Here is a 9,150-nt window from a genome sequence, read left to right as displayed (position 1 = left end):
GCAGGAGCCAGGGCTGCACGCGGTGCTCTCTGACCGACGCCGGTTCCAAGTGGGCGCGGGCTCAGTGGGCCCCGCGGCCAGCGGGCGCCTGCAGGGCTTGATGGGGGGATGAGCTCCCTCTGGGCTGCCACAGTGCCTGGGCTGGGTCCGGCAAAGAGTGAGAGATGAAGCTGGCTGGGTTTCTGGGCTGGGTGGAGAGACTTGGAGAACTTTTGTGTCTAGTTAAAGGGTTGTAAACGCACCAATCAGCACTCTGGGTCTAGCTAAAGGTTTGTAAACACACCAATCAGCGCTCTGTGTCTAGCTAAAGGTTTGTAAAAGCACCAATCAGCACTCTGTGTCTAGCTAATCTAGTGGGGACACGGAGAACTTTTCTGTCTAGCTAAAGGATTGTAAACGCACCAATCAGCAATCTGGGTCTAGCTAAAGGTTTGTAAATGCACAAGTCAGCAGCATGTCAAAACGGACCAATCAGCTTTCTGTAAAACGGACCAATCAGCTCTCTGTAAAAGCAGCACGATGTGGGTGGGGTCAGATAAGGGAATAAAAGCAGGCTGGGCGAGCCAGCAGTGGAAACCCCCTAGCTTTACCTTCCATGGTGGGGAAGCATTGTTCTTTTGCTGTTTGCAGTAAATCTTACTGCTGCTCAGACTTTGGGTCTGCGTGGTCTTTATGAGCTGTAACACTCCCTGCGAAGGCCTGCAGCTTCACTCCTGAAGCCAGCTAGAGACCATGAGCCCAACGAGAGGAACGAACAACTCCAGATTTAAGGAAGGAATAACTGCAGACGCGCTGCCTTTAAGAGCTGTAATACTCACCGCAAAGGTCTGCAGTTTTACTCCTGAAGCCACGGAGACCATGAACCCATCAGAAGGAAGAAACTCCGGACACATCCGAACATCAGAAGGAAAAAACTCCGGACAGTCTTTGAGAACTGTAACACTCACCGCAAGGGTCCGCGGCTTCATTCTTGAAGTCAATGAGACCAAGAACCCACCGATTCTAGACACACGAGCACACAGAAGACTCTCAGATATGTTTCTCAAATGAATGGCGTATTAACATTTGGGTTGGCATTAATTTTACAGTATCGCTACATCTGGAAAACATTTTTCAGAGAAATTGGGTAAGGACATAAAATTTATAGACTTAAAGGGATGTGGGAAGATGTGGAAAACAGGTTTAAATTATAAAGTTTGAAATTACAGTAACAATGCAGCAGAATAAAACTGCCTCTCTAAAAAGAAACATGAAAAAAAAGCTAAGATTGTTTGCATAGCTGTCAATAAATACATGGGTATGCCTTACTTTATCAACAGCCTTGTATATTGACCAAAGTTAAATTCTAATTTCTGATAAAAACAGTTGTTTCTTCATAAGGCACTAAATGATTAGCAGATGGGGGAACTTGGCATTAGGGTACAGCTGTACCTTAGAGATACTGCAGGTTCAGTTACAGACCACTGCAATAAAGAGAATAATACAATATAGCAGGTCACACACACTTTTTGGTTTCACAATTCATATGGAAGTTATGTTTATACTGAAATGTATTAGGTGTGCAGTAGCATTATGTCTAAAACATGTACAGACCTTAACTTTTAAAATATTGCTAAAAAATGCTAACAATAATCTGAGCCTTCAGCAAGTCAGTTTTTTTCCTGGTGGAGAATATCACCTCCATGTTGATAGCTGCTGACTGATGGGGGTACTGGTTGATGAAGGCTGGAGTGGATCTGGCAATTTCTTAAATGAGACAACAATGAAATTTGCCGCATCCATTCCTTCTTTTTGTGGACATTTTCCTTGTAGTATGCCATGATGTTTTATAGCTTTTTACCCACAGAACTTCTTTCAAAATTGGACTCAATCATCTTGTACTCTGCGGCAGCTTTATTGACTTAAGTGTATGGAATACTTGAAATATTTTGTTATTTCAACAGTGTTCACAGCATCTTCAACAGGAGTAAATTCCACCTCAAAAACGCACTTTTTGACCGATCCATAGAAGCAGTTCCTCATTTGTTCAAGTTTTATCATGAGATTGCAGCAGCACTTTAGTCACATTGTCAGGCTCCACTTCTGATTCTAGTTTTCCTGCTATTTCTACCACATATGCAGTGACCTCTTCCGCTGATGTCCTAGACCCCTCAAAATCATTCCATAGATTCCATCCATGGAATCCACTTCTTACAAAGTACTTACAAAGTTGACTTTGATCTCCTCCTGTGAATCACAAATACTCTGAATGGCATCTAGAATGGTGAATCCTTTTCAGGTTTTCACTTTACTTGTCCCAAATCCTTCAGATGAAACGCTATCTATGGACGCTATCTATGGTAGCTATAGTCTTATAAAATGTCTTCCTTAAACAATAAGACTTGAAAGTCGGCTTCCGTTGAGCACGGAGCAAGATGGCAGCCTCCGAAACAGTTAGGCTAAGGCTTCAATTTGATTACCCACCGCCAGCTACCCCGCACTGTACGGCCTTCTGGCTTCTGGTCGATTTGAACAGCTGACGAGTCGTCACAGATCTCACTAGTCTCATCCACCAGCGCTTCAGCTGCAGTTCTGGGGCCCTCCTAGGCCTCTACCTTGAGCGGGGGCTCCTGCCCCGGGCGGAGAGCGTGCGCCTGGTGAGAGACAACAACTGCCTCAGAGTTAAATTAGAAGAGAGAGGAGTTGCTGAGAATTCTGTAATCATCAGTAATGGTGACACTAATTTATCACTTAGAAAAGCAAGAAGCGGGCATTTCAGTTAGAGGATGAAGAAACCGAACCAGATTACAAATATTCAAAGAAGCATCGGGAGAGGCAAGAGAACAATAACAATAATGAGAAGGTCTTGGATCTGGAACCAAAAGCTGTTACAGATCAGACTGTCAGCCAAAAAAAAAAAAAAAAAAAGAAAAAAATAAAGCAACCTGTGGCACAGCGGGTGATGATAACAAAGAGACCAAAAGAAAATCAGCAAAGAAAAAAGAGAAAAGTGAATATTAAAAAAAAAAGGCCAAGAATCCCAAGTCTCCAGAAGTACAGGCAGTAAAAGACTGGGCCATTCAGAGATGTAGTTCTCCAAAAGGTTCTGCTAGAAACAGCCTGTTAAAGCCAAAAGGAAAGGTAGTGTAAGCGTTTGCTCAAAAAAAGAGTCCCAGTTCCTTCTCGGAGCCTGAGTCTTGTGATGAATCTATCAGTGATGGTCCCAGCAAAGTCACTTTGGAGGCCAGGAATTCCTCAGAGAAATTACCAACTGAGCTATCAAAGGAAGGACCCTCTACCAAAAATACAACTGCAGACAAACTGGGTATAAAATCTGGCTTTAGCCTTACCCCCAGCAAGGACAAGACTTCTGGAACATCTTCTATTTCAGACTGTAGTTCAGAGTCAGATGACCAATGCTTGATGTCAGCAAGCACCCTGGAGTGTGCTGCTGGTTTCTTAAAGGCAGTAGGCCTTTTTGCAGGAAGAGGTTGTCCAGGACCAGAGTTGTCATCACATACTGCAGGTGCTGCTGGATGGAGGCATTCTGGCTCAAATGGTGACGGACAGACTCCTGGTCCGTCTCCTAGTGTGTCTCTCCCCACTAGTTTAGGAAGAAGATGGGGTAGAGGAGAGAACCTTTTTTCTTGGAAGGGAGCTAGGGGACGGGGCATGCGGGGGAGAGGTCGAGGATGAGGGCATCCTGTTTCCTGTATTGGAAATAGAAGCACTGACAACCAGAGGCAACAGCAATTAAGTGACGTGGTAACAAATTCATCTATTATCCAGAATCCGGTAAAGACACACAAGAAGGACTATAGTCTGTTACCACTGTAAGCAGCTGCCCCTCAAGTTGGAGAAAAGATTGCATTTAAGCTTTTAGAACTAACATCCAGAAGAATATTAAGCCCTAATCCAAAGACCCAGCAAGTAGATACAGAAATTCTACCATCCTTACCTGCCTTGAGAGAACCTGGGAAATTTGATTTGGTTTATCACAATGAAAATGGAACCGAGTTAGTGGAGTACTCTGTGACACAGGAGAGCAAAATCACTGTATTTTGGAGAGAGTTGATTGACCCAAGACTGATTATTGAATCTCCAAGTAATACATCAAGTACAGAACCTGCCTGAGTATAACCTCTCTACCTTACAGTTTATGAATGTCTTGTTTGTGAAAGTGACTGCAACCCGAAATTTATTTAAGAGGATTTGGAAGTTGTGTGGATTTTTTTGTTATCTTCACTTTACTGCATAGGAAACAACCTACCTCATCATCTAAAATAACGTGAGTGTCAGTTTTGTAGATCTTTGGGTTTGTCAGGTTTAATTTCAGTTAACAAAATGTAAAACATGACATTCCCAGCAGACATTGTTGTATACCAGTATGGTTTCTTCTCTTTTTTCAATGTTTTTGGCTATCAAGTAGCAGTCGTCAGTAGGAGTTTATAATACCAAGAATGTGCTGCTACTATCTTGTCTCAATAAGTTTTAAGTAACATTTTAAAATATGAAAGCATGTTACTTGACCTAATTTTTTAGCATTTGAGTTGTTCCATTAAGTGGAGCATCTCATAAATTTCAAGTTATTTTATACTTGCAATTGTTAAGAGTTAAAAGGTAGCTGAATTTGTCACAGACAATGAGTTAAGGAATCCTTTCACGTTTTTCCCAACTTTAAAATTAAGGATTCTCAGGGCCCTGTGTAGAGCAGTAAAAATAAGATGTGTATGTGTGTGTGTATGCCAGGAGGAGAACTGGTGTTCCATTTGGGTGAGACGACTGGCTGTGAACTTTAGACCAGGAAATGTGTCATCTTGCCAGGCACCTGGCTGAGTGTGCTGGAGTGAGGATCTTGAACAGAAACTTCCTTTTCTGTTATTATTCACTACAAAGCTAAAATGGCCAAATATGAACTGTGAAAATTGGTTTCACCTAACAAAAGATCAGATCCCCCCCTTCAGCTGTACACGTTTAAATAAAACCATATTGAACTAAAAAATAAATTAAAAAAATAAGACTTGAAAGTCAAAATTACCCTTTGATCCATGGGCTGCAGAATGGGTGCTGTGTTCACAGGCATGAAAACATGAATTTCCTTGCACAGCTCCATCAGAGCTCTTTAATAACCAGGTGCATTGTCAATGAGAATTTTAAAAGGAACCTTTTTCTGAGCAGTAGGTCGTGGGCTCAAAATATTCAGTAAACCATGCTGTATACAGATCTGCTGACATCCATGCTTTGTTGTTCCATTTATGGAGCACAAGCAGGGTAGATTTAACATAATTCTTAAGGAACCTAGGATTTTTGGAATTGCAAATGGCTCAGCTTAAAGTGACCAGTTGCATTAACCTCCAACAAGAGAGTCAGTCTGTCCTTTGAAGCTTTGAAGTCAGGCATTGACTTCTCTCTAGCTATCAAAGTCCTAGATGGCTTCTTCTTGCAACAGAAGGCTGTTTTTGTCTACACTGAATATATGCTGTTTAGTGTAGCCACCTTCATCAATGAGCTTAGCTAGACATCCTGGATAACTTGCTGCAGCTTCTACATCAGCACCTGCTGATTCATCTTGCATTTTTAGGGAGATGACTTCTTTATCTAAACCTCATGAACCAACCTCTGCTAGCTTCAAACTTTTCTCCTGCAGCTTCCTCACCTCCCTCATCCTTCATAGACTTGGAGTGAGGGCTTTGGCTTAAGAGAATGCTGTAGCTGGTTTCATCTTCTATCCAGACCACTAAAATTTTCTCCATATCAACAATAAGGCCATTTCACTTTCTTATCATTCATGTGTTCAATGAAGTAGCACCTATACTTTCCTTCAAGAACTTTTCCTTTGCATTCACAACTTGGCTGTCTGGCACAAGAAGCCTAGTTTCAACATGCCTTCCTCATGAAACTTAATCATTTCTAAGTGAGAGACATGGGACTTTTCCTATCACCTGAACACTTAGAGGTCATTGTAGGGTTACTCACAGGCCTAATTTTAATGATTGTATCTTAGGAAATAGGGAGGCTCAAGGAGAGGGAGAGAGATGGGAAAAGTAGAGTAGTCAGAACACATACATCTATCAATTCAGTTAGCTATTTTCTATAGATGTGGTTTGTGGTACACCAAAATAACAATAGTAACATCAAAGATGACTGATCATAGATAACCATAACAGATACAATAATAATGCAAAGTCTAAAATATTATGAGGATTACCAGTGTCACACAGAGACACAAAGCAAGAACAAACTGTTGGGAAAATAGTGCTGATAGACTTGCTCAACAGAGTTGCCACAGACCTTCAATGTGTTAAAACAAACAAACAAGAAACCACAATATCTGTGAGGCACAATGAAGTGTAACAAAATGAAGCAGGTCTGTATTATATTTCTGGTCATGATTTACAGGTAATAGTCATATCACCTGTTTCTTTATAATTTCCACCATTGTTTGGGAATTGTATCAAGACCCATAGAAGGACTATTGTAAGAAACAAAAGCTATATATCTTACAAAAAAAAAAAACTGTGGCCATAGCAGATATATATCTAAAAGCTGTTCTATTAGTAAAGAGTGTCCAATTCTTATTTGGTTATTGCACCTAATTATAAATAATAAATAGCATTTCAAATAATAAACTAGAACACATTTTTGTTACTAGACATCTCTTATGAGTGTGAAAGGAAAATAAAAGGTCTGGACTCCAATTCACTATGCTAAAGGAAAAACTGAAGCTGGAAGTGGAGTCATGCAAGCAACTGCCTTTCCTTTTGTTCCTAAGTAGATAGCTACAGATAAAAGTCAAATATCTCCACTCTATGTTCACCTTATCTTGTGTACAGCACAGATTTAGGGAGCATGAGACAAATGCGTAATTGGCTATTCCCCTACCTGCTCCTTTTGTCTTGTAACATGTGGATTCAGTAATGTGACCATACCCTCCCAATTTCCCCTCCAGCCTGCTTTTCCCCTTTAAATACTGAAGCCCTCAAAATCATCTTTGCAGAAAGGCACAAAGCTGTCTCCCGGGCATGTCCTCAACTTTGGCAAAACAAACTTCTGAATTGGTTGAGACTTGTCTCAGGAACTTTTTGGTTTACAAATTTGTGACCAGGAAGGGGCTCAGTGGAGGTCCCCCTGACCTTTAATAAATTTCCTGTCGATGCTTGGTACCAGCTTGGGCTATCTTTATTGCTCAAATAGGATGATTTGAGGCTTGTGAGCTCTCCCTTCCAGAGAATCCCTGATCTCCCAAAATTTAATTGAGATCTAAGGTTTATTTTGCTATACAACTCCTTTTCTGGAGTTTTACTCGCTTCCAGCAAGAAAAAGTGAGTTTGCCTGCTTCCATGACAATGGAGAGCAGGCAACTCCTTTCTGGAGTTTCAGCTTGCTTCCAACAGGGAAGGCAAGTTTGAGTGTTTTCCTGCTTCTAGGATACTAGAGAACAATCTGTAGCCTAGACCCCATTCCTAGTTAGTTGAACTAGGGTTTGTCTTGGAAATTCTCCTTGTTAACTAAAGGTTAAGATTAACAACTAGCTGGTCTTAATTTCTCCTTACCATTAAGAGTTCAGTAGTCATATAAATTGTGCAAGCATCGTTTGTGTTGCTTAATTGTTGTTGTTGTTGTTGTTGATTTGTTTCTGGTTTTTTTGTTGTTTTTGTTTTTTCGGTCTTTATCCCATTGGGTTTGACCAACTCTACCTGACCTGATCAAATGCAAAGGAACATTCCAAATTAAAAGGAGTAAGGCCTCTGAATTGGTTAAATTCCCACAGCTTGGGGGAAAAAAAAAAAAGAGAGGAGAAAAAAAAAAAAAACCAGCCAGCAAAAGAAAAAAAAGATTTGACTCCACAGGGACTTTATTTATGTAACAAGGCCACCTTTTGCTAGCCAAGCGAAACCGAAAGAACCTCGGCCACCACCCCACACCGTGGTTCGTTCTTTTGCCCTTTTTTTCACTGTGACACCTGGGATTGGTTCTTAAATCAAGTCCTTTCTGGCTTTATATTTTTACATTTATGTTACTTTTTAAATATAAGCAATTTGTCCCAGCTAAAATGTGGTAATGAGATATAAAAGGATGTTTTGAACAGTTTGATGGTTGAAAGTCAGCTTTATTAAAAGCTGCTATCGAGATGTGTGTGTGTGTATTTAAAAGGCCTTTATGCTTTCTTTCTCTCCTAGAATCTTTTTTTTTGAGAAAAAGGTTTTTTTCTTCTCAGTAGACTGAATTCTGTCTTTTCCATTTACTTCTACCTATCTTTCCTTCCTCTTACCACCTTCTGCTGCATGAGGGACCTAAAACAGCTTCTAATAGCCTAGAATTCCTTAATGAAAACAAAGAAGATGCCAGACTCCTTTTTAGGGAGAAGCTCTGTTTTTCCTTATGATACCAAGAGTGTAAACAGACAAGTTTCTCAGATGTTTAAACTGCTTGCTTTTCTATTGTTACCCGTTTGTTTTGTTTTGTTTTTAACTAAAATAGTTATTACCACAGGGGCTGCTCTTGGGTGTTTAAGAAAGGACATAGTTTAGACACTTACAGAAAAGTCTTTGTAACAAAGCGCACTGTAAAAGCACTACATGGCCTAGTCTCTTCGGAACAGGCCCATGATGTTTCCCTCTTTGGAGAACCAGGGGTTCAGGGTGGGCTCTGCCCAGAGCTCAGAAATCTAGTTGAAAGATAGAGACTAAATTTAAAACTACCAATCTAAATAAAATCGGTCTCCTTATACAATCCTATGGTAGATTTCTATAACTTTTTTTTTTTCTTGAGACTGAGTCTCGCTCTGTCGCCAGATTGGAGTGCAGTGGCGCCATCTCGGCTCACTGCAACCTCCACCTCCCAGGTTCAAGCAATTCTCCTCCCTCAGCCTCCTGAGTAGCTGGGACTATAGGGGTGCACCACCACGTCCAGCTAATTTTTGTATTTTTAGTATAGAGGGGATTTCACCATGTTAGCCAGGATGCTCTCGATCTCTTCACCTCATGATCTGCCCTCCTCGGCCTCCCAAAGTGCTGGGATTACAAGTGTGAGCCACCTCACCACGGCATCAATTTTTTTTTTTATACTTTAAGTTCTAGGGTACATGTGCACAATGTGCAGGTGTGTTACATATGTATACATGTGCCATGTTGGTGTGCTGCACCCATTAACTCGTCATTTACATTAGGT

The 9,150-nt window shown here is 41.0% G+C and overlaps 1 pseudogene; it reads left to right on the top strand.

Moving 5' to 3' along the window:
* The first annotated feature begins 2,414 nt into the window (after positions 1-2,414).
* LOC105500686 lies at positions 2,415-4,232 on the top strand (annotated as a pseudogene).
* The last annotated feature ends 4,918 nt before the right edge of the window (positions 4,233-9,150 follow it).

This window comes from Colobus angolensis, unplaced genomic scaffold, assembly GCF_000951035.1.
Source record: "Colobus angolensis palliatus isolate OR3802 unplaced genomic scaffold, Cang.pa_1.0 Scaffold119, whole genome shotgun sequence".
Lineage (NCBI taxonomy): Eukaryota > Metazoa > Chordata > Mammalia > Primates > Cercopithecidae > Colobus > Colobus angolensis.
The sequence above is the reverse complement of the archived record's forward strand: the minus strand, read 5'-3'. Positions and strand labels throughout refer to the sequence as shown.